General features: G+C 40.8%; 1 protein-coding gene across 1 annotated transcript in view; it reads left to right on the forward strand.

Moving 5' to 3' along the window:
- mgat4c (mgat4 family member C) overlaps positions 1–22061 on the forward strand; it is a 200878-nt gene that overhangs the window by 91263 nt on the left and 87554 nt on the right. The window contains exons 5-6 of the mRNA XM_088339338.1: positions 9599–9700; positions 9779–9842. The gene's annotated coding sequence lies outside the window, so the exon portion shown is untranslated. The remainder of the gene's footprint in view (positions 1–9598; positions 9701–9778; positions 9843–22061) is intronic.

A 22061-nucleotide genomic window follows, 5' to 3' on the forward strand; every position in this document is an offset into this window, starting at 1 on the left:
GCATTTCTCGGCATAACATCGGCTCCACTTGGTAGCTAGTTAATGTTGCTGGATTAGTTCGCTTGACAACGTAGCACCAATGTCCGCCGTCAATAACGAACTTGTCAATCACTCTCAAGAAAAAAGCATAACGAAAGCTTGATTTGCCTTCTCCTAGTCTTGGTTCCTTTCGGCCGGGCTGCTTGCCTTTGTGCTCTTTGCGCTGAGGCTAATCACACCTCAGCCAGATGATCAATGGCGCCTTCCACCGGCAAACGCTCGGGCGGACTTAAACAAGCCTCCTGTCACCATGAAAGATTTTCCGCCGTTGACGGCCGAGGATTTACTCATGACTGCAGCGCCTCATTGTAGACGTTGGTTCCCACGCAGAAAAAAATGCGAGGAAACATTTTCTATTCCTTCATGCTTCCTTTAGTTTATCTCACTGCTCTTTTCTTTGCTGTCGAGGTTTTGTTTTCTCTGCTATGACAGCTGCCCGATTGATAATGACAACGTATTTAGGTCTGATTTAAATGGCAGCATGTGAAGTCCAGAAAGATACTATTTGGTGAATATAGGGTCATTTATTGATACAGTACTCATATTTCCGTCATTCAACCAGCATTATAAACTTATCCTCAATGTTCCTTCTTGTTTTCCATTGATCCAAGCAAAAGTCTGTGAGCAATGCTTACCAATGTAAGCAACATTTTTCGAGGGAGGTGTGCTCCAAAAAGAATAACATTTAATCCCCAGAACAGGAATAAAGTAACAAACAATCTCTAGAGGGTGCCCTCTAGCGATCGCGAAATTAACTGCAAGTTGAGCTCAAATTTCGAACTGCTGTGGATAAATGTCTACAATGTATGTGAGTTGTTTAAAAATACATGTATTTTCATTCAAATGTTTTATTTCAGACTTGTGAAAATAATTGTACACAGTTTGGAACTGTAAAAGTGTGTTGTTCAATTGAAAACTGAAGGAGACAGGCAAGAGGGGAACCGATCTACTTTCAGAAGTTGCTGCTGGAACGTCTTTACGGATGTACGATTGGTTTGCAGCTCATTGAGACTCCTTGTGATTAAGGGCTATACAAATAAACCTGACTTGACTTAAACAAATAACAAAATGTCCAACAAACACAAACCTGACGATGCCCCAAACCGAAACAAAAAACAAACTCAGAGTGAAAGACTCAGCAGCCTCTGCTGTCGTCACAGTCCTCAGATACAGGATTATTAATTCCAATCAGTTGCGGGTAATGATGAACTGGTGTGTATGCCAGTCTGTCTGCCTGCTGGTGCCCTCTGGAGGACAATGGTGCGCCAGATCCAGACAGGCACTGCACGTGGAAACCAAATCAAACATAACTTAAATCAAATTACATTATGCTGAGTTTTCAGCAACACTAATTTGTCCTTTCATAATTCCATGAATTGGTTATTGTATTATTGGACTGCAAGGCCAGAAAGCCTCGGTTACAATATGTCAACCATTGCAAATACTCAGTCGGACTAATACCTCATTTGTTTTTTGGGACATGTCAACTTGGTTTTACAGGCAGAATACTTGCAATATTGTCATGTTTATTTGTATAGCCCTTAATCACAAAGAGTCTCAACGGGCTGCACAGACCACAGATTATTGCAAACCACAGACTATTATGACACCTGATCTCAAACCTACATGAGGGCAATTAATGCACAGATATTGTCAACAGAAAACATAGGTTTTTCATATGCTATATAATAGAAGTGTGTTTTAAGTTTAGATATAAACATTTCCACTGAGGCTGCAGATCGAATCTTAGGGGAAGGAGCGTTCCACGGCCCGAATGGAGAACGCTCTCGAACCTGCGGATCTCTTCTTGCCTCTTAGGATCACCAGTAGACCAGCATTTTCAGAGCGAAGGCTCCGGACCGGAACGTAGTGGGAAATTATATCTGAAAGATATGAGGGAGCAAGTCCATGCATGATTTTGTATAATACCAGGAGAACCTTAAAATCACATCTTAAGCTAACAGGGAGCCAAATCAGGTTAACTTGAATCGGGGTAATGTGATCAAGCTTTCTGCATTTTGTACCAGCTCCTGATTTTGGACTTTGGGAGACCCGGAGAGGAGTGCATTACAGTAATCGAGACGGCAGGTAACAAACGCGTGAATTCTAATCTCCGCATCTGACTGAGACAGCATAGGGCGAATTTTAGCAATGTTGCAAAGATGGAAGAAAGCTGTTCCAGTAATATTCTTAAAGTGTGTTTGAAGGGACTGATCTGGGTCAAATATGACACCTACATTTTTGACTGAGTCACTCTGGGTGATATGACATTTGTCAATGTTCAGAGCAGTTTTTGAGAACAAGTCACAGCATTTAGATAACATTTAATATTCTGTTTCCAATCTGATTATTGCCTGCATGTAAATGAACCTACAGTTTAATCTTTGACCAAGCGACTTATACTAACCCATAATATCCAATTACCTAAACATTAATATAGTGCAAATGCCTTATCACTTTTCTGCATTTCTCTCAAATAGTTTTAAACAGTTATCCTGACTACTTTTACACAATAGATGTCCAGAGGGAATTCACGAGACACCTCTATTCTTTTCCTTCCACTATCCTGGCATAAATTAAATCAATTTCACACAGGTGCACCAAGCAGCACCTAGGGAAAACGCAAGCCGAAGGACTTACAGCAAACCTTTAATGACGACTTAAAAGCAGGCAGAAAAAAATAAACAAACGTGAGTCTTTTTTTTTTTATTCGGGAGATTAAATCCTACGCAGACAGAAGCCTGCGAGGAAGAATGGGAGAGGAAATGTAAACGTGACCGGGAGAGCGTGTCGGGAGGAGTTGTGACAGCCGGCCTGTCAAAAGTCCAGCGTGAATATTGCACCGGGATTCGTACTCGGAACTCGCAGAAACGCACGTGTGCGCAGGCCTGAGGAAAACTACTGGGATTTGTTTCAAGGTATAGCGAGATGGGAAGCGAGATTTGGATGAATGGATGACTGTTGTACGGGTGTGTAAAGAGATTATGCAGATGACCTTTAAATCCTGTTCGGTGTAATTAAACTAGAAGATGAGGGAAAGGTAATTGCTGAAGATAAAGGACAATCATTTGGAAGGACAGTATGGATTGTTTGATGAGAGGATAGATATTTGGATGATGAGGAGTGGTCGATGAACAAACAGTGGAACCAGTGATGTGTACAAAAAAAGGATGAGTCATTTCATGAACAGTGCGTGTGGATTTGTTGTATGCATGAGAAATTTAGATAATGATGAAAATATAGATTATTATATGGGTGAATGGATGGATGGATGGATGGATGAATTTGTGATGGATGCATGAAAGATGTATGAACGGATGGATTGATGTTGGCTCTAGATGAGTGATGTGAATGAATAATGGGATCTTATCAAAAGCAAGCAAATACAGTGACAGCTTGGTACTTCGCCCTGGTTAACTCGGATTTTGAATTAAATTGATTTTGTCTTTATTGTCATTGATATCAAGGTATCGTGGATTGTGTTCTGCAGAGAGCTGGGGCAGATTAGGTAGGTAGGGCTCTCTGGTGGGTGTGACTGTGCCCGACTGTGATAGGCTGTTCCATCAAACAGAGATGCTGCCTCCCAATCAAAGTGTTGGGCCAGATAGCTTTTGGCGGCTCGTTGAATTGAAAATTAATTCACTAATAAATCTGACTCTGAGGAAAATCAGAAGAGCGCAACAAAATGGTGATCACCAGCGGTTGCTCCATAGATTAGGTTCCAGAAGCAATTGGAGCAGCGTCGGAGTTAAGGCTAGAGTTTTTTTCTGGTCTTGGCTAATGCTATTGCTAGGCTAACTACAGACCCTGTATCTTACCAAAGTAAGTAACTAAGTTTAACCCTTGTGGGCTGCACAGATTTTCACTTTTTGCGGGTGTTTCTGTTCCCCATGAACCGCAAAAACCTGTATTAATAGGTACTTCTATGAAAATATACTGTAACTACAAGCTGAAGAACCTTGCAAGTGGCTCACATGCTCGCCACCCTGGGCATAAATGTGGCCAGCATGCTTCCCTTGGGCCCTTTGTCTTCAGAGTTGGCAAAAAGCCCTGGAGAGACATCGTCAAACCGACCTCATTTCCTTTCCTGCCTTTTCCTTTCTCTCTCACCTGAAACCGGTGGACATTATATGGAAAATATGGCACTAAAAACGCACCTTAGTTCCAATCTACCAGGTTGAGCACTGCCATTTTTCACAATTTTTTCAAATTAATTTAGTGTGTAATTGCTTGCTCGATGATGCGCGACTCCTTCATGGATAATCATCAAACTGCGGCCACTCATCATCCTTTTTTGTGTGCGATGCAGAGACAAGATTGCGGACCCTAACCTAAGAGTAAGCTATGGCACACTGCATTCAGAATTGTTCATTTGCCAATTACCCCAGGGATCACAACTATAATTTAATCATGTTACTACTCTGGACTAGCGACTATAAATCACCAATTCGATGAAAACACCTGCCCATTACCTAAACCAGTGGGTATCAATGTGGTGCCTACGGGCACATGATAATAGCATAATAAATACATACTAATAACGTGATAAGATGTTATTCTAGAACTGCAAGGTAGTCCCTCACGCTAATCACTAACAAAACGGTAGCTCACGGCTTCTTAAGGGTTAGTTACCCTTGACTTAAATCGCCAAAATCAAGTTCAGGTCCAAATCGCATGCACAAGACTCCAGAATTATGAAAGTGCACTTGGGTTAGTGTAAGACTAAGGCAAAACGCTGCATAATTGTCCATTAGATAATAATTTGGGCGCACACATTAGATCCACTGCTGTATTGAAGTCTCTGCTAATGAAGGCAATAATGAGAAACGCTTTAGGTCCATACCGGATACCACCGACAATGGGAACATCTTTGTCGCACATACTTCATCTCCTGCTCCAAAGATAGTAATCATCCTTTACCATACCTGAAGGTCAAATCTACTCCCTAAAGGGATATCTATTAGAATCCGAGGTGGCCTTCTACATTAAAATGGGGTGCGGGTGTTCAGTATTCCTGTTCCTCTCTTTAGGTGTACGAGTAAAGTTTTTTTTTTCACCCGTTACCTGCTACTGGAGACTGATACCGATAACCCACATTTTTCTAGTACGGAATAGTCAAGTCAAGTCTTGATTATTTGTATAGCCCTTAATCACAAAGAGTCTCAAAGGGCTGCACAGTTCAAAGACTATTGCAAACTACAGACTATTATGACACCATCCCCTCATCTAAAACCTACATGAGGGCAAATAATACACATATTATCAACATAAAATATAGGTTATTCATTTGCTATAGAGTAGAAGTGTGGTTTATAGTAACATTTGTGTTACAGTCATTTGCGCACTGAGCTGGGCAGCTGTCAATCTTAATCTCGCGCACATTATGGAGATGTACAGACGCGACCAAGTTGGGCTACTACCTTTACAGATATCAAAGTATATTATGGAGAGCAACGTCAATGCTTATAATCTTTCTAAGAAGGACTCTTGGCTGATCAAATATTATAGCGTGGCGGCTAAGGCATCATATCGGACCGTTATCGGTTGGATAACTTCCGGCCCGAGAGTTAGTTATCGTGGATTCTTGGTATAAACCCCTTGAGGGTAATTTCTCGGTCAATATACATAGACGGTAATCCTGGTCTGCATTTTTGTAACTAACAGTATCTTAACCCAGTGCTCTAATTCCTTAAATCCATCTAAAATACATTTTTCTCTGGATGTTTCATGACAATATATATACTCAAAACTGCTCTATATCAGAAAAATCATTCAGATTATATTGAGCAACAAAATAATAAGTATGATGTATTTTACTTTGGAGTGTCAGCTATCGAACTTAATTCGTTCCAGGTTGGTGGTCGACGTCTGTTTTGGTGAAGGTCTGAAATTATTTTTTCCATAAGAAACAATGGTACACTTATTAATCCGCTCAGTCCCATATGAAAAGTCCAGGTAATCTCAAAAGCCAAGAAGAGATCCGCAGGTTCGAGAGCGTTCTCTATTCAGGCCCCGGTGCTATGGAATGCTCTGCCTCCTAAAATTCGATCTACAACCTCAGTGGAAATGTTTAAATCTGGGTTTAAAACACACTTACTTGTATTTTACAGCTTAAAAATGACCTATAATAAATGTTGACAATTTCTGTGGTCATCTTAGAAGAGGGATTACCTCATGTGCGGTTTCTTCATTTTCCTAATGTTGAGGTTTTTGATTTTTCCCTTGCCCTCATGTAGGTTTTAGATCAGGGGATGGTGTCATAATAGTCTGTAGTTTCCAATAATCTTTGGTCTGTGCAGCCCTTTGAGACTCTTTGTGATCAAGGGCTATACAAATAAGAAAACATGATTTGACTTGATTATAACCTGTAATTTAGGATTAAACATGTAGATTTAGATAATACTGCAGTGTTTAAAATAATGTCTGCCCGGACGCCCGGGGTGTGTATATTTTACGTCAGGCGTACAACTTACAAAACGTCTCTGCCCGTATGGCCGATAATATTTTCAAGAAAAAAAATAAACAAATGGTATTTCTTTATTATTATTATTATTATTATTTCAAATCAAACATTTGCTTTATTCCGAATTCGAAATCTTCGTTCGGTTTGGAAATTTTGGAATTTCGGTTCGTTTAGCAATTTGCATACTCGGCAGCCGATCACAAGCCCGCGTTGAATAACTTTGTGCTTCTGGACTTTCCCGAGCGTTATCATTTTCCAAAGTAGACGCACGAGAACACAAGAAAAATGGAGACGTGGTTAGGAATCAAGCCAGAACCTCAGCCCTTGAAGAAATATTCAAAAGAAGCTAACAAAATGTATGACGCTACAAAACGTAAACGTACATTAAAAGCATCATGGAAAGAGGAGTTCACGTGGCTTGTAGCAGACGACACATCGAAAACAGCGACGTCATATGCATGCAATGAATTTTATACGTAAATATATAATAAACCTAATTTTAAAATGTTTTCTGTTATATACTCTGATTTCAATCCTTAATACTTTGCATCAATGTTTTTTTTTTGCGATTATTTGTTTTATTGTGCTTCAAGTTGTGAAAAATGGGACAGGCGACTTTATGCCTTGGCAGGCAACTTTTCAGAGTTGTCTGCTCTGGTGTCCGGTAACTTTTTGTCACAAGTTTCAGACACTACAAGTTTCATAAATAATAACGATACCTTAATACAAACACTCTTTCCTATCACGACTTTGGACTTTTTGACGACTTTTACGAAATCACAGACTTAGGGTAGCAGTACTGACTAGTGAGAGCAGAAACCCAAGCACTATTCCCATGGTCACCTATATCTCTTTTTTTATTTTTAATTGATAGATCTTAGACAGATTGCTGGTCGTAGGTCCAGTCGTGTTTGATGCTGAACATGAACACAGTTCTGAATAGTCGGCTTTGCGATCTCTTGCCTTGACGTGGGCTGTTCGAATGCTCAAATTTAGTTAAAAGAAAATGCAAATTTTGGTAGCGGGTTGAGCTTCTTGAGTTCAGAGGCAAACAATAGCACCACTGTACATGTATGTAAAAGTCTGGCCCACCTAACTCGGGTTTCTTCTAACACCCTGAGATATTAAGGCAAAAATCACCATTTCTTTCTTCCGTGTATCACTCGGGTTACGGTTCCGAATTGACGATTCACTTCAGGTAGGAGAAACCTTTTAAACTTTTTATAGCAAATCTGGGGTGTTGCCTGCAATAGCAACACTGAAACTCCAACAAGATATTTCTCCAAGCTTGCCATACTTGCATTTCATTCCGAGAAGAGTGCCACCCGTTGCCGCTTCATCCTGATTTCTGGCAATTAGCCGCGCGCTAGCAAACATCCTTGACGTCGCTGACCTCCCATCGCACAGCGGCCGTCACGGCTGGAATCCTCTCCTGGATTATTACAACTCCATGTGTTATAGTAATGGAAGGCGCGCCCGTGTGTGTGTGTGCGTGTGTGTGTGTGTGTGTGTGTGTGTGTGTGTGTGTGTGTGTGTGTGTGTGTGTGTGTGTGTGTGTGTGTGGCCGTGATGGCGCCACGGGAAAGGGTAGCCTATTATCCGGCGCTGTGTGCTCTTATCCACCGCCTCCCCATGCTAATAACGGCTGGGGAAAGCGCGACCTTTGTGTTCTGGTGATGATGCGTTCAGCTCAAGAGCAGTTCAAATATATGAAAAGTGAATTTGCCCATTGTGTGCTGATGATATCTGCTCTACATCCATTTAATATCACCTAAAAGTTGCCATTTAGCCAACTCCTTCATTATTTACATAAACACTATCATTGTTAGCATAGCTACAGTACACTTCTATTTTTTTCTATCAACGGTTAGCAATAACTTTATCCAGTTAGCTACTAATAACCTAAGCATAATTTACATACATTGATAGCAATAGCCCTAACAGGCTTGAATTAAAAGGACAAACTATATCCAGCATTAGCAATCAGTTTATACAGTGAGCTACTTTACTAATTCACAAATGTAGTTAGCTGTAGCTCTAGCCAGCTTGCATTAAAATAACAAAACTCATATTATTAGTGGTAAGTTTATACTATTGAAAACACTCAAAATAAAGAAAAAAATCCACCAATCTGGACGCTTTTGGTCTCTTTTGAAAGGTAAGACTGAATAATCACTGCAATTGCTACTGACATTGAGTAATCTGAGTTGGAACACACTGACTCTTGACTCATGAGTGTCACATAGTCATCTTGGCTGGTGAACAGGTGAGACAATAGCTTGTAGCCTTATCTGGTTCCTTGTCAAATTTGATCACAGTCTGACAAACTAAACATTGTCTTTTACACATTTTTGTAATGGTAGGTTTAGGCGTTTTCAAAAGTGGTAATTTGAAGACAACCACTTTACTACCTAAAAGCTTTACAAATTTGTATTTTACTTTGGCATATTTTCTAGACATTTTGAAAGAGTTGTAAATGTTTGACTACTCTTTGTCATGATGACTGATTAGTATCACCTGTGCCTGCTCGTTTGGCGCCAGCCGCTGCGGGCTCCCTGATTGATTCCCCGCCCTACTTAAGATTAGTCCTTTCACTCGCCTGTTGTCAGTCCGTCAGCGAACCTCTGTTTCTACAAGGCCAGCACTTTGACTCTGACTCCCGTCTGTCCCACTTTTTGCACCCGTTTTCCACCCATCCATTCCTGATTTTCCCGTTTGTCTCCGGCTACGACCTGTTTTTTTGACCCCGACCACGTTTTGCTCTCCGGTCCCGTCTATCGACCTGTTTTTTTTCATCTTCGACACCGCGATCTCCCGCTCCGGAAGATCCACTCTCGTATTTGGAACACGTTCCGATCCCGTGAGTGGCTTATTTCCGTGTCCAGCGAGCACCGGGAGGAAACCTGAGTGCCCGGAGGAAACCCATGCAAACTCCACACAGGAAGGTTCGATCTCATGACCTCAGACCTGTGCCGCACATGCGCTAACCACTGCGCTGCCTTGCTGCTCACTGTATGATATATATATGTATATATGTTCTCAACCTCTGTTTTAAATAATATAATGTCAGAGCTGCTCCTTTTCTTCCACATTTAGGCTTTTGAAGCTAGCATACAAGCGATATGCAACATCCTAAAAGACACCATCATATTGAGCTCGGTTGTCAGTCTTTTCTCCGCTTTAACCAGCGGATACGTAGTATGTCTTTCTATGTCTAAGATATTGTCTGTTGAAATTCTCTAGCACGTGTTGTATCAGAATTTCTCTGATTCTCAGGAGCGGCTGACATCTTCCTGGTTCGAGTCTACCTGACATCCCAGAAACACGCCGGAGACTAACGGTAGGAGTTTCACTCTTAAGTCAAGTTTTTGTTGATGATGTCAACCTGATGACACCCCAAAAAATGAATATCTGATAAAGATGAACATTCGTACTTTTCCCCCAAGTGATTAAATTCACAGCGTGACGGATTGAAATAGTAAAAAAAGTGTTTGTGTTGGCTGGCTAGCTGGCTGGCTGCAGCCCACAGGCTTTATCTGCCAGAGGAAATATTGACCAGCAACACTTGCACTTTACTGGCGTTATTACTTTTCGGACTGCCCGTCTATAAATGTGTATGTGTGTGTGTGTGTGTGTGTGTGTGTGTGTGTCTTTATTGGACGCAAATAATCCACACGTTTGTGTAAAGGGAACAGAGGCAAAACTGTTTTGGTGTGCTGCAAAGACCCTCAGGGGGTCGCTGAATTGATGTTTCGTGGTTTGTTTGCGTTAATGTGCGGTCCGCTAAATTATAGTCCTGGCACCAAGCTATTTCTTCATGCCAGCACTTTAAGGGCTAAGCTAAGTCATAATCAGCTCGTCTTTAATCCATTTTGGAGGGTGGCCATTTGTATATATATCTATATCTATATATATATATATATATATGTGTATATATATATATATATATGTATATATATATATATATATATATATATATATATATATATATATATATATATATATATATATATACAGGGAGTGCAGAATTATTAGGCAAATGAGTATTTTGACCACATCATCCTCTTTATGCATGTTGTCTTACTCCAAGCTGTATAGGCTCGAAAGCCTACTACCAATTAAGCATATCAGGTGATGTGCATCTCTGTAATGAGAAGGGGTGTGGTCTAATGACATCAACACCCTATATCAGGTGTGCATAATTATTAGGCAACTTCCTTTCCTTTGGCAAAATGGGTCAGAAGAGGGACTTGACAGGCTCTGAAAAGTCAAAAATAGTGAGATATCTTGCAGAGGGATGCAGCACTCTTAAAATTGCCAAGCTTCTGAAGCGTGATCATCGAACAATCAAGCGTTACATTCAAAATAGTCAACAGGGTCGCAAGAAGCGTGTAGAAAAACCAAGGCGCAAAATAACTGCCCGTGAACTGAGAAAAGTCAAGCGTACAGCTGCCAAGATGCCACTTGCCACCAGTTTTGCCATATTTCAGAGCAACATCACTGGAGTGCCCAAAAGCACAAGGTGTGCAATACTCAGAGACATGGCCAAGGTAAGAAAGGCTGAAAAACGACCACCACTGAACAAGACACACAAGCTGAAACGTCAAAACTGGGCCAAGAAAAATCTCAAGACGGATTTTTCTAAGGTTTTATGGACTGATGAAATGAGAGTGAGTCTTGATGGGCCAGATGGATGGGCCCGTGGCTGGATCGGTAAAGGGCAGAGAGCTCCAGTCCGCCTCAGACGCCAGCAAGGTGGAGGTGGGGTACTGGTATGGGCTGGTATCATCAAAGATGAGCTTGTGGGGCCTTTTCGGGTTGAGGATGGACTCAAGCTCAACTCCCAGTCCTACTGCCAGTTTCTGGAAGACACCTTCTTCAAGCAGTGGTACAGGAAGAAGTCCGCATCCTTCAAGAAAAACATGATTTTCATGCAGGACAACGCTCCATCACACGCATCCAAGTACTCCACAGCGTGGCTGGCAAGAAAGGGTCTAAAAGAAGAAAAACTAATGACATGGCCTCCTTGTTCACCTGATCTGAACCCCATAGAGAACCTGTGGTCCCTCATCAAATGTGAGATTTACAAGGAGAGAAAACAGTACACCTCTCTGAACAGTGTCTGGGAGGCTGTGGTCGCTGCTGCACGCAATGTTGATCGTGAACAGATCAAAGCACTGACAGAATCCATGGATGGCAGGCTTTTGAGTGTCCTTGCAAAGAAAGGTGGCTATATTGGTCACTGATTTGTTTTTGTTTTGTTTTTGAATGTCACAAATGTATATTTGTGAATGTTGAGCTGTTATATTGGTTTCCCTGATGAAAATAAATAATTGAAATGGGTATACATTTGTTTTTTGTTAAGTTGCCTAATAATTATGCACAGTAATAGTCACCTGCACACACAGATATCCTCCTAAAATAGCTAAAACTAAAAAAGCCCCACTCCAACTTCCAAAATATTCAGCTTTGATATTAATGAGACTTTTGGGTTCATTAAGAACATGGTTGTTGTTCAATAATAAAATTAATCCTCAAAAATACAACTTGCCTAATAATTCTGCACTCCCTGTATATGTGTATATATATATATATATATATATATATATATATATATATATATATATATATATATATACTTTAATGTATACTTTAATATATACTTTAATCCATTGCTACTTTATGCCCATAGTGCATCATGGGTTGCAAATGACTCCACGATTCATTATCTCCAATACCACAGTGCTGCCAGCAAGGACGGTATGGCACATTTTTGTCAGGCCTGGCAATTTGTTTGTTTGTTGCCATACTGTCCTCCGAAAAGTAAACTGCACTGGTGCGGCCCGATCCATCATCCCTGATCGCGTATTGCTGCGAGCGTCAACCGGAAGATAGCATTTTTTTCCACTCAAGAGTGCCGTACTGGCCTGCCTAAAATGAATTGTAATGTTTTGGAAGTGTCTGCCCGGACACCCAAGGCGAGCATCTTTTACGTCGGGCGTACAACTTACACAGCGTTTCTGCTCGTGTGGCCGACAACATTTTCAAGAAAGAAAAAAAACTAAACTTTCATTTTTATTTTTTATTCTTTTATTTTTTTCAAATCAAACGTTTGCTTTATTCCGATTTCAAAATCGTTCGGCTTGGACATTTCGGTTGGTTTGGCAATTTGCATACTCGGCAGCCTATCAGAAGCCTGCATCGAATAACTTAGTGTTAGCGTTATAAGGTCGTGCATTTGCATATCATTTTCTAAAGTAGACCCACAGAGAACACAAGAAAACTGGATAAGTGGTTAGGAATCGAGCCAAAACCTCAGCCCCAGAAGAAAGATTCAAAAGAAGCTAACAAAATGTATGACACTACAAAACGTAAACGTACATTAAAAACATTGTGGAAAGAGGAGTTCATGTGGCTTGTAGCAGATGACGCAACGCAAACATTGCATGAATAAAGATGAGTTAATACAAGTACATACTGATGGCAGATGGAAAACAGCGATGTCATATACATGCAATGAATGTTATAAGTAGATTTATAATAAACTTACATCTAAAGTGTTGTTCTGTTATATATTGTGATTATCAGTCCTTAATACTTTGTAACAATGAGTTTTTTTGCGATTAGCGTCTTATTGTGTTTCAAGTTGTAAAAAATGGGGCAGGCAACTTTATGGCAACTTTATGGCTGCTGGTGTGTGTCATGAGTTTCAGACACAGGTTTTGGCCATGATCCATTGGCCATTGCTCGAAGCGGGAGCCAAAAGATAAATTTTTTTGTCATGCTTGGCGGCTGTATTTTTAATGTGGGACTTTGATCCATTATCCTTATCTCATATTTCTGCAAGTGGAAAAGGCAGAAAGTATATTTTTCCACTGAAACGTACCATATTGGCGTGCCTAAAATGAACTGTAATGTTTTGGCCATGATCCATTGTCCCTAATCGGCCATTGCTGGGAGCGGGAGCCGAGAGAGAAATTTTACGTCACGCCCATCTTTTTGATGTGATCCATTATCCTTATCTCATATTTCTGCAAGCGGGGAAAGGCAAAAAGCATTTTTTTCTCCTGTAGCGTGCCATTGTGGCCCGCGTAAAATAACCTGCATGAACTGAGAGCAGGTGACAAGAGAACAAATTAGTGTCATGCAGGATGGCCCTATTTTCTGTTCTTTCCGTCTAGAATGAACAGCACTTGTGCGGCCGCATTACACTATTTACATTTAATTGTATAATCTTTATAAAACTAAATAAAGGATTCTCCTTCATGGATTTCACCAATATGGGTTTTAATAAATGAGGGTTCACTGTATACTATTTGGGTTGGTAGTTGTTTTTCCAAATTACCAAAGATAGGGCCAAAATATTTTTATTATATAAAATAAGAACTGTCTTTATAGTCATTGATAACACCGCTGTGAACATTGAGATACGACTTAGCACTCCGGGATGGACATAGTTGAAAAAGTTAAGAAAGAAAGAAAAAAGAAAAATAAAAAATAAAATTTTACAAGGGTAGTGTTGATGACCTGCCTAAGTTGTAAGTGGAGCGGAATTGTGCAATTAAAATAGTCCATGCACAGACGAATTGAATATTGAAACAATTGTATGCTGTAGCCCGAGTGTAAGGCCTGTAACCTTGGCGTGTGAACCTGAGCTCTAATATGATTCCTTGTTGTACACATCAGACACTGCACTAATGTTATTGTACTTTTGAAAGCGTGCTTAGTAATTGCAAGAAACAAATCCTTTTCATCTTGTAAATGGCTGTCAAGCCCCCAGTGGAGTGGCATACTCCAGTCAAGCAGACCCTTGACATTTGGTGATGACAGGGGACTTGAAAGACTGAAGCTGATTAAAGATTCACTCAAACACATTCCGCTGGAGATGCTTTTCAGATGAGCATCTGGACTGGAGGGACACGAAAATGCTTTTCAGTCCAGGCGAAGGAGCATGTGGCTCACTTTTATGTTTCATGCTGTTCCATTTCTGGTGTTTTCCTATTTTTTTGTTTTGTGAAGGGATTCTTCTAGATTTAATTTAGAAAACTGTTTGGATTGAATCGAACTATTATGGACTGCAATCAGTAAACGAATTTGGCTCTAGGTGTTGCTTGTGCTCCACCATAAGTCTTTTTTTCTCTGAAGGATGCCAGAATTTTCTGCACTAATAAAAAGAAAAAACTGTATTACTTTGAGTTCTTTGAGTTCTGATATGAATTACTAATCCCAAGAAAATGGAATCAAAGAACCAGGCTGTTTAAAATAGGACACACAATTTATCAACACAGAGAATCAATGATAGAAAAATAAAGAGGGGGGGGGGCGTTGGATATTATGGGAGTTTTCGACAGCTGAAAGTTTCGAAGCCAAAAAGAAAGTTTCCGCTGTAATGCTAGTCAATTTGGGGAGATTCCCTTGTACAGAAAAAAACGCTTATTCCAAAGAACCAGCAAACGTGGTGTTAAATCTAAACCCGTCCTCCTACTTGTTGTTGCGGAGAGACTTCGTCTCCTGCTCCGGATGGTCGCAACGTATGGCCCACATGCTAAACCCACGGCCACAGTGCGGTCCCTCACGTGCAATGAGTCAGTCTGGGAGGAGAAAAAGAGAGAGGCTATCGCTCAGTCAATTCTTTTTATGTGGACTAGTGGCACTAGACCAGATCATGCCTCTACGGGCGTGGTCTTAGATATCTGATACTTGTAGTATCGGGTGACAGTGTTTGAAATTGCTAAACTTGTTAGAAGGCCAAAAAGTGAAAAATGTGCGTAATGTTCTGTACTGGAGAATGTCCTCCAATCGACATAATTACATACGGTGAGAACATCATCTTATTGATACATTTTTGGATGTATGCTTTGGATGTTTAAATTACATTCAAAACTTAAAGTTAGCAGATCTCATTATGGTACATGGTGAATTAGTACGACCGGGAACTGTCCAAGAGGGGACGCCGTTGTTCCATCCATTCCAAAGCGAGCCACCCGAAACAAAGAAGGTAGAAGTCATTTTTGTGCTGGGCTTATTCACTCTACATATGTCTATGGGCCATTGAAGGTGGTTTTGGTCTTTGTTACATTGAAGGTGGTTTTGGTTTTAGTGTTTGATCTGTTTTAGGTGGCTTTGTGTCGTTCGTCAGCTCCTGGTAGTTTTGGCCTCAGTCATTTTTAATTTGGTCCTTTGTCCCTGAACCTGCTTCTCAGTCGTTATTCCATGTTCAACCATAAAGTGCTCCCCAATCAAGTACATCATGCAAACCATTTTCATTACAAATACAAGACCTGATGGCCTTTTCCTGGAATCTGTGAATACTCTCGTGCAATGTTTCTCAAATGGGCCTATGGATATCTCTGGTGGTATGTGAAATGTCCAATTCAAATGAGAAAATAATGACCCATACATTTTATTCTAGTATTTGTTAGATGCCTTTGATAATTAAGGTTGATTACATACATCCACCCATTAGAATAAGGATTGTTTTTATTGTCATTTATATCAACGATGTGAAACATCATATGCAACGAGATTAGACATGGCACTCCCTGGTAAAACATGTAATAAACGGAGTTTAAAACCAAAAAAATATCTGGCTGTCAGGATGAATAGGCAAAAAGGGGGGAAATATAATCATTCAGGCAGTGGGCAGGGGACACCATGAACTGGTTGCCAGCCTGTCGCAGGCCGCTCAGAGACAGACAACCTTTCACACGATTATTCACATTTATACCAGCCAATTAACCTGACAGGCATGTTTTTGCAATACGGGAGGAAACCAGAGTGCCCGGAGAAAACCTGCTCAGGGAAAACGTGCAAACTCCTCACAGGGAGGATTTTAATCATGGACCAGCATCAAATTCATTATTCTAAAAATAAAGCCTTAATTGGCAATAAAATGTCTTAAATCCAATTTCCAAAAGTCTTAAAAATGTGAACACTCTAATAAGATCTACATTTGTTGAAACCAAAAAAAAATTAGTCAAAAGTAACAATTGTCTTTTTTGAATTTTGGGTTAAGTGCTTGAAAATGTCTGAAAATGTTGCCATTGCCATGTTTCTTGGCGGTTTGGCTCTATAGACCACGCAAAAATTCCATAAACATAACGCCAAACATGGGGCGGCAATAGCTCAGGGGGTACCCATCTTGGGTTCAAGAGGCCGCAGGTTGTCCTCTGTGTCATATGTCAATGTGTCCTTGGGCAAGACACTGAATCCCTAATGCCCCCATTGAGCAGGTAGGCGCCTTGCATGGCTGACTCCCTATTGGTGTGTTAGTGTGTGTGTGAATGGGCAAGTGTGAAGCACATTGTGAAGGGCTTTGGGAGGTCTTCATTGACTTAAAAGGGCTATATAAATGCATTTACATTTACATTTATAAATTCACCAAAACACATTGCAACCTCGGTCAGAGATGTTTGCTTTGGAACATGGGAAAGTGTAAATTTAATGAGAGTCTGTTCAACGAACGTTTTTTGCGATGTCTAAAAATTCACGGTACGTGCCAGGTAATGTGTATGAGGAACGATATATTGTGTACAATAAACATTTGTCTTATTTTGTTCTATTTTAAATCCAGCTACGAGCCTTCCTGTGCGGAGTTTGCATGTTCTCCTCATGCTTGCTTGGGTTACTCTGGGCACCCCAGTTTCCTCCCACATTCTCAAACATGCATGTCAGGTTAAATGGCCGGTCCAAATTGTCCCTAGGTGTGAATGAGCGTGTGAATGGTTTTCTGTCTCTTTGTGCCCCGCGACTGGCTGGCAACCAGATCAGGGTGTCCCCTGCCCACTGCCCGAAGACGGTTGGGATGGGCTCCAGCACCCCCGCGACCCTACTGAGGATATGCAGTGCAGATAATGGATGGATTTTGAAAGCCATGAAAAAGTCTTTAAAAAGTGTTGCATTTAACCTGCCTAAAGCTGCAGGAATCCTGGTGCTTAACTTTTGGCCGTGAAAAAGGTGTACGAACACTGCCAACCATTGCTGTGATCAGAGGTATATCCTTAAAAAAAACATAATTTTCTTTATTTTTCAAAAGATGCGGCCCATCTGTCCGCTATAATCGGGAAACAAAAACATTTGTATCCGTTGTGAAGATAAGTTTGCCCGCCCTACATCATACTTCCTCCCCTGTTGTGAGTAAAAACAGTGATCTAGCTCCAAAGGAGCAGCATAATAACGTTTTCTCCAGCTGTAAGACGGGGGCCCTGACCTTATCTCCTAAACCCGGCAAAGAAAAGAACCTCGCGGAGCTTGCCAATTTGCGACTCTCTGGAAACGCCGCCCCCGTGTAGTGGCGCTAAGACGACAAACAAACACAAACGCCACCTAGGCTCTTGTCAGCTAGCCAACGCTTTCCTCTTGCTAATAAGCGAGCGTGGCTCCTCCCGGGATGAGCAGCTGGTCTTGTTTTTACAAGGCCGTCAACGCACGCCATTCCTCGTTCATCAGCAGCTGTTAGCCACGCATCCTCGCACCCGATAGCGCTCGTTGGGGCCCGGGCTGCAGCGCAAACAGGGTGCTAATTGAGTCTAGTTCTTTTTCTTTAAAGCCTCGACATTCCCGTAAAACTTGCCTCAAATCCCAATCCAAGATGTACCCAGAGTAAATTGAATGTGGTCCTTGGACCGTTTAGAGATTATGGATGGTTTTGGTCCCAAATTAAGATAATCACTGCACACAGAAATGGTTTTTATTATCGCTTGTTTTTTTTTTTTTGCAATCAAATGGCTGCAGATGAGTGTAGCATGGGCATCTTAGTTAAAAAACAGACAAGGCAATAGCTTTTTTTAGTTTTGCTCAAACATTGCTAAAAGGCTTCTGTTTTTAGCATTGGACACCAGCAAAGGAGCAAAGGGCAGTTTGTTATTTTGGCTATTATTGCGCACCGTTGTTCATTGCTTTGACTATCAGGGACTGTTTAAAACATTGTCCTTATCTGCCAATCATGTTGCTGCCCTTTGATTTCCCTGCTATTTAACCTAGATGATTTATTAAATTTAAAGGGTTGAGGGAAGGGCCTCAGGTGTCCTTCTGTTCTCCTTGCAAGCTCAAAATCCATCGATTTCTTCTCTCCTGATGTTGAGTGTCAGCTAAACCTTTAAGTTATGAACCACAAAGTTTGTATTTTGTCAAGTTTTGGGCACGGAAAATAATTTGCTGTTGATGTCAAAAAAGAACGTGTTTTTATTCCGCATCATAAAGTGAAAACACCTTAAGCAGTGTCTGAAATAACGTCTGCCCGGACACCCGGGGCGTGCATCTTTTACGTCCGTCGTACAACTTACAAAACGTCTCTGCCCGGGTGGCCGACAACTTTTCCAAGGAAAGAAAAATATGTTTTTTTTAAACTAATAATACAATTTACTCCGATTTCGAAATCTTTCTTTGTTTTGGAAATTTCGGAATTACGGTTTGTTTGGAAATTTCGGACTTTCGGTTCGTTTGGCAATTTGCAATTTGCCAATCAGAAGCCGGCTTCGAATAACTTTCGGACTTTCCCGAGCTTTATAAGGTCGTCCATTTGCATATCATTTTCCAAAGTAGACGCACAGAGAACACAAGAAAAATTGATAAGTGGTTAGGAATTGTTAAGATTTGTAAATTTAATAGCGCTCTTACTCGTGACAATTTGGTAAGACGTTTTCTATTGTGTGACGTCATTACGCTCGCACCATTTTTGGTTTTGTTAATTGTTAATTGCCATGTTGTTTTGAATGGAGCCGTGTTCTTGTTTGCTCGCTGTTGAGGAAGAAATATGCTTGAATGCTGAACCACAATGTCCTGCTTATCTTCTCACGCATGAAGAAACTGCACACTCTGACATATCCTTACCAGGAATCAAGCCAAAACCTCAGCACCAGAAGAAAGATTCAAACGAAGCTAACAAAATTGATGACGCTACAAAACGTAAACATACACCAAAAGCATCGTGGAAAGTGGAGTTCATGTGGCTTGTAGCAGATGACGCAACGCAAACATTGCAGGAATGAAGTTGAGTAAATACAGGTACATACTGATGGCAGATGGAAAACAGTTATGTCATATACATGCAATAATTGTTATAAGTCGATTTATAATAAACTTAATTTTAAAGTGTTGTTCTGTTATATATTCTGATTAAAAATCCTTCATACTTTACAACAAGGGTTTTTTTTTGCGATTAGTCGTCTTATTGTGTTTCAATTTGTGAAGAATGGGGCAGGCAACCTGGCTCTATTGTGTGTGTGTATATATATATATATATATATATATATATATATCTCATCTCATCTCATCAGCCGTACCGCTTATCCTCATTAGGGTCGCGGGGGAGACTGGAGCCCATCCCAGCCATCTCCGGGCAGTGGACAGGGGACACCCTGAACTGGTTGCCAGCCAATCGCAGGGCACACAGGGACAGACAACTCATTCGCTCATTCACACCTAGGGACAATTTGGACCGGCCAATTCACCTGAACATATATATATATATATATATATATATATATATATATATATATATATATATAAAATCATTTTTTTTTTAATTTATCTTCTGGTTGGACATGTTCGTGACTTTCAACTATAGCGCGGCGTCGTACACATGTCCCCTTGTACTTGGCAGGATAAGCGTATGCCATGCTACGTTGTCATTCAAATGCACCAATATTTAATATCTGTTTTTCGACCCTGAAAATGGCCACCTTATTTCCAGAAAAAATGTGAGTCTGAATATTATACATACATGACCATCTAAAAGCCTAGCTGACAAGCCGTCTTAATCCCTCATATCAGCAAATGTATCAAACTCTCGCTGTCAACAGTGAAACGATACAATTTACTGTTGTGTCTGCTTAGAGTCTCTTCACAAAAGTCTCCGCGTTTGTTCAATCATCGTGTCTTGTTTCCGAAAATGAACAGTTCATGTTGTTTTTGACAAGATTCCGTTTTCCCTCGACTGTCATCCTTCTGCAGAAAGCCAGACCCTGACTCAAACCTCTCATTTTTCTTTCATAGAGCCGTAGCCAATTCCTGCAACTTGCTCATCTATTCACAAATCTCAGAAATGTTCAGATTTCACAAACCGCATTCAAACCAACTCCTTGTCTCAAGGTCTCTATCATGTGTGTTTTTTTTTTTTTTTCTCTCCTTCAACCCATTTGTTTTCAATTATCAGCCTTGCAGAAATCAGAAAACCATCCTGACCATTTGCATCAGATGTGCTCGAGGAAAGTAACAACCTGATACACGAAGGAACCTATCAAATATGGCTTCATGTTTCCACACGCCTGTTTCCAATGATATCCTTATTAGCTCTCAGGGTCGGGCGTGACCGAACAAACTGATCTCATAGAAGTAGACATAAAGTATATTTTTATTCACGTCATAGGAATTCGTGTCGTATAGTGTACAGAAACAGAAAAACTAGAATTACTGGAACGCTATAAATCAAAGCTACTCCAACCCACGTTTGTCCATGCAGCCCTGTAACATAATATTGAAACTAACTCGATCTAAATGAACATAACCCGCCTTCTACCAATAAAGTGATTGTCAGCAATATTGTCCACACAGGGCCTTGTTCTGTTCTTCACATTGCCAGGATAATCTGTTAAGGAAAAACTTCCATCCCTCAACCTGGACAAACACACAGAGGAAAACATAAGAAACAAGTTCTAACTGAACACAAAAGCACGAGAGAAGAGGAAACATAGTCACTAGTGGATAATGTTCTGAAACCAGCCAAGTTTAAGACAGGTTTTAAGCCCTTAATCACAAGGCGTCTCAAAGGGCTGTACAGAAATGAAGAAACCTTGAGAAGGGCCTAGATTTAAACAGTTCCACTGAGGTTGCAGATCGAATCTCAGGGGTAGGGGATTCCCCAGCACCGGGGCCCGGATGGAGAACGCTCTCGAACCTGTGGATCTCTTCTTGGCTCTTGGGATCAATAGGAGACCAGCATTTTCAGAGCGAAGGCACCGGACCGGAACATAGGGGGAAATTAAACCTAAAAGATATGAAGGAGCAAGTCCATGCACGATTTTGTATACTACCAACAGAACCTTAAAATCACATCTTAAGCTAACAGAGAGCCAATGCAGGTTAGCTAAAATCGGGGTAATGTGATCAAACTTTCTTGTCTTAGATAAAATTCTCGCTGCAGCATTTTGTACCAGCTTAAGGCTCTTGATTTTGGACTTCGGAAGACCGGAGAGTAGTGTACAGTAATTACAGTAATCGAGACGGGAGGTAACAAGTGCATGAATTATAATCTTCGCATCCGACTGAGACAGCAAAGGGCGAATTTTAGCAATGTTGCGAAGATGGAAAAAAGCTGTTCTAGTAATATTCTTAATGTGTGCTTAGAAGGACGGATTAGGGTCAAATGTGACGCCTAATCTTTGACTGAGTCATTATGGCTGATATTACATCCAGCGGAACAAAAATATGAAAGAAAGACAACCTACAATATGTTGGGACACTAAACACACGGAAATAGAACATAATAGAATAGTCACCAAAACAGAGAACATGACAGTTCCAAAGCACAAATTGTGACATCAGTGGGCTCCATTGATGC

Source organism: Urocampus carinirostris, chromosome 7 (genome assembly GCF_059441175.1).
Source record: "Urocampus carinirostris isolate Australia breed hairy pipefish chromosome 7, RoL_Ucar_1.0, whole genome shotgun sequence".
Taxonomy (NCBI): domain Eukaryota; kingdom Metazoa; phylum Chordata; class Actinopteri; order Syngnathiformes; family Syngnathidae; genus Urocampus; species Urocampus carinirostris.